This window comes from Aplysia californica, unplaced genomic scaffold, assembly GCF_000002075.1.
Source record: "Aplysia californica isolate F4 #8 unplaced genomic scaffold, AplCal3.0 scaffold00155, whole genome shotgun sequence".
NCBI lineage: Eukaryota > Metazoa > Mollusca > Gastropoda > Aplysiida > Aplysiidae > Aplysia > Aplysia californica.
The window spans coordinates 488,754-493,100 of NW_004797425.1; positions in this window are offsets into that span (position 1 = coordinate 488,754).

Here is a 4,347-nt window from a genome sequence, read left to right on the forward strand (position 1 = left end):
TGCACTTAATCATTATTATTGTTACAATTTTTACCCCCCCCCCCCCCCCCCACTATTAATAATATTTATTTGCAAATTTCTATTAATATAATGAATAATAATTATAATAATTAGGGGAATAATAAAAGTATTAATATTTGAGTGGCGATGGCGCCCGCCCAGGGGTGTAGATGTCATCATTACCCTTTTTATCATTAGGCCTACTAATCATCAGCAGAATTCTTACTGGTATTATCATCATTAAAAAAATATTTAAATGTGCACCAACCTTCAGATAAAAAAGACAGGATGTCGATGATTTCTACACTGTTCTTAAAAACATCTATATCGGAGGGCTTCAGTGCCACGGTCAACATCATAAAATGAAACGGTGGACCTACAGATGGTTTGGGGGGGGGGGGGGGGCGGATTTTAGTGGACTGTTCATTCTGACATGGGCAACTAATGCTAATAGATTTTTTTTGGGGGAACTATTACTTCATCATAGTAGGCAACAGATGCTTCAGACAAGACCGTGAGGACTATTAATATGGTCATACAAGTAATATAAAATTGACAAATAAAAAATTTAAAGTGGGTGAAACTTGGTACAGAAGATAATATATACAGCAAGTGTGACTATTGCTAAAAATTTACCAATAATGGACTTTCTGTTCTAACTGGCAATCCGGTCTGGATTTCAAAAAAAGAGAGAGAGAGAGAGAGAAAGAGAAAAAGAGAGAGAGAGAGAGAGAGAGAGAGAGAGAGAGAGAGAGAGAGAGAGAGAGAGAGAGAGAGAGAGAGAGAGAGAGAGAGAGAGAGAGAGAGAGAGAGAGAGAGAGAGAGAGAGGGGGGTGGGGGCTATCAAATCATGCCATAAGTGGTCTGCTGGTATCGATATTGCAAAGGCTTGGAATTGGCTTATTATGAATAATATATTAAGGAAAGCTCTCCTGGGTTTCACTTTAAGGGCAGAGTCGATTCTCTTCTTTTTTGAGTGTGCAGCACCAATTACTTAGCAATGCATGATGTTCATTGTTCAATTTTTTTCCACCATGGGCATATATTGTATTCGCGCTAGAAGTGAAAGGTCATGAGTACGTAGAAAAACACCACGTATTGTGTATCGGTTTATTCATTATGGATTTGAAACATAGTAAAACGTAAGTTCTAATTCCCCGTATATCGATGAAATTGTTTGTTTGTTTGTTGTTGTTTTTTTAAACTGAAATCTAACAATTGCTGCTTGCTTTTTTTTCCCCAACGATTTCTTCTTTTACTTATACCATTTTGGTGGTGGTCGTAGTGTAGACTACGCTACTATGACTGTAAGGCATACCGGAGAGGTTAACATTGTAGGACTCTCTGGGTGCAAGCTCTAAGTTATGCCGATCCTACTGGCTGCTGCAGTAATTGTAGCCTGTTATTAGTGTTGTAGTCCAATCCTCGGGTTCGCCCAGGAGCCACGGTTCCTCGTCCACCTCGTGGGATATACAGACCCATTATTTAAGTATTTTATTGCATGTGATATATACATACACACACACACACAAACACACACACACACACACACACACACACACACACACACACACACAAACACACACAAACACACACAAACAGGCCTGTCGAGAGGGGGGGTCAGGGGGGGGCCAATGCCCCGGGGCCCGAGGGTTTGGGGGGCCCGCAAACACGGGGAAAAGAGAGAGAGAAAAAAAGAGAGAAAGAGAGAGAGAAAAGAATGAAAGTTGGCGCCGAACTCTCGCAATGAATAGTCAAAAAATCACGAGAGAGAGAGAGAGAGAGAGAGAGAGAGAGAGAGAGAGAGAGAGAGAGAGAGTAACGTACAAAGCTTTGAAATAAAATATACATGTATTTTGGCTGCAAGTTGAGCTGTGTATCTGACAACTTCACAGAACTTTGGTAGTGCTTTCTTGGACTTCTGGAATTGATTAGCCATTACGATCCTCTCCTTGCAGAGCATCTTACAAAAGTTGAAAAATCACAAAAAGAAAAAAGGCGCCTACAAGTTCAAGTTCACTATCTATCACCAGAAAGTCAAAATAAATTCATCAAATGTTGTGCATCAGAAGTGACAGACGTGATTTTGAATGAAAGAGCGGAAACGAAACATTACTCCACTATCGTTGATGCAACACCAGACTCTTCACTCGTCGAACAAACTGTTTTTATTTTGCGTTATGTTCACTTGGACAGTGATACAAATGTCTACAAAGTAGAAGAGAAATTTCTGAAACGTGTAGATTGTAACAAGAAAACAGGAGAAGACATCACTAATATTATCCTTGGTACACTGAATGAAAAAAACATTCTTATTACAGACTGCCGAGGCCAAGGCTACGACAACGGTAGTTTTAAGACAGTGTTCTCTTGCCACATACTCTCCCTGTGGCTGTCATAGTTTGAATTTGTGTGGCGTGCATCCTGCAGAAAGCTGTTCAACAGTCATAACTTTCATGGGAGTTGTACAGAAGCTGTATAACATTTTTAGCTCCAGTCCACAAAGGTGGGGAATTTTGAAGCATTAGCTCCAGTCCACAAAGGTGGGGAATTTTGAAGCAAAACGTTCCCAGCTCTTTGCACAGTATGCCTCAGACACGTTGGTCAGCACGTGTTGACAGTGTCAGGCCTATCGCGGTTCACATCGGGGGACTGACGAAAGCTGTTCAAACTGTTCTTCAAATGAACCCCCCCCCCCCCCCCCCAGAAACAGGTTCAGATTTGATTGGTATTTTTAAGTACTTTGCATCATTTGATTATGTGATAATGGCATCTGTTAGGCTAGAAATCCTCACAGCAATCGATCACAGAAATAGAGTGCTGCAAGCACGAGATGCGACGCTTGACGTTGAGGTGACAAATATCTATAGTCTGATTAAAGATCTGAAAAGCTTACGAGATGAATGGGACGCAATTTTGAGTGAGTCCGAATTAGTAGCAGATAACTATGAGATTGAGCATTCATTTGCCGAAACCGCAAAACGATAAAAGAAAAGGAAGCTTTTTGTAGACGAGACAGAAGATGTAACAGACTACCAAAATCCCGAGAACAATTTCAAACATGAAATTTATTATGTCCTTATTGACTACCTTTTTGGAAATTTGACGACAAGGTATAATGCAGTGACAAAACTCGATTGGTTATTTAGTGTTTTGTGTAAATATCTCCAAGAGGAAGTCGGCCTTATTCGTGATCTTGCAAACAACTTGCACACAGAATGTGCAGCAGATGCATCAGCCGACCTTGCGCAAGAATTGGAACGTTTGAAAGTGATTCATTCAGCGAACATTGGAGCAAATGTCCTGGCGCCTCTTCAGTTGCTGAGCAGACTTCATTCACTGAAACTGAATGCTTTGTTTCCAAACGTTGTAATCATGTTGAGAATCTTCTGCACCTTGCCTGTCACATTCACAGTTGCGCAAGCTAAACGTTCCTTCAGTACCCTGTCTCGGGTGAAAAACATTTTGCGGTCCACAATGCGTTAAGACAGACTCACAAGTAATGGAATTTTGGCCATAGAGGCCAGTCTAGCGCGAAAATTAGACTAAGAACCAAAAATTGACAGTTTTGCTAGAGCTAAATCCCGTAAGGCTCCGTTGTTGTAAGAAAAAACGGTATGCTACATTTCAATTTATTTTAATTTCTGACATTGGTTTATTCATCTTACCTTCATTTTTAACTACCCGGTAAATCAGAAAAATTAAACTTTTGTGTTGACAACACCCAGCACTTTTGATGGAGGGGGACGAGACAAATGAGGCTGGGGTGTGTGTGCAGATGGGGGGTGGGGGTGGATTAGCTTTTATACAAACATCTCTTTCGCAAAATGCATTTCCAAGGGTGTGAAGATGTGTGTGTGTGTGTGTGTGTGTGTGTGTGTGTGTGTGTGTGTGTGTGTGTGTGTGTGTGTGTGTGTGTGTGTGTGTGTGTGTGTGAGAGAGAGAGAGAGAGAGAGAGAGAGAGAGAGTAAGTTGGTATGTAATATATAGTAAAGTGATTATATAAATAATATGCCTATGTACATTGTATTTGTTGGGTTAATAAATTGCACGTGGGGGTGGGTGAGGCCAGGGGGAGGAGGGGCCCGAAGGTGATTGCTGCCCCAGGGCTCTCGACGGCCCTGCACACAAACACACAAAGTAAGGATTGCTGGGGATCGGGTGGCCTTGTGGTTAGGCTACCACCCAGACTCGCAATTGTGAGATTGTGGGTTCGGGGGTTCGAGCGTCAGTCGCCCGACGTCTGTCCTTCGGAAGGCATTTACTCGAGTTTCTAGTTCGGCTCGGTCCTTTCGGAGATGGACGTTAATCATGGAGGTCCCGCCTCTTAAGGGGGGGGGGGGGGGG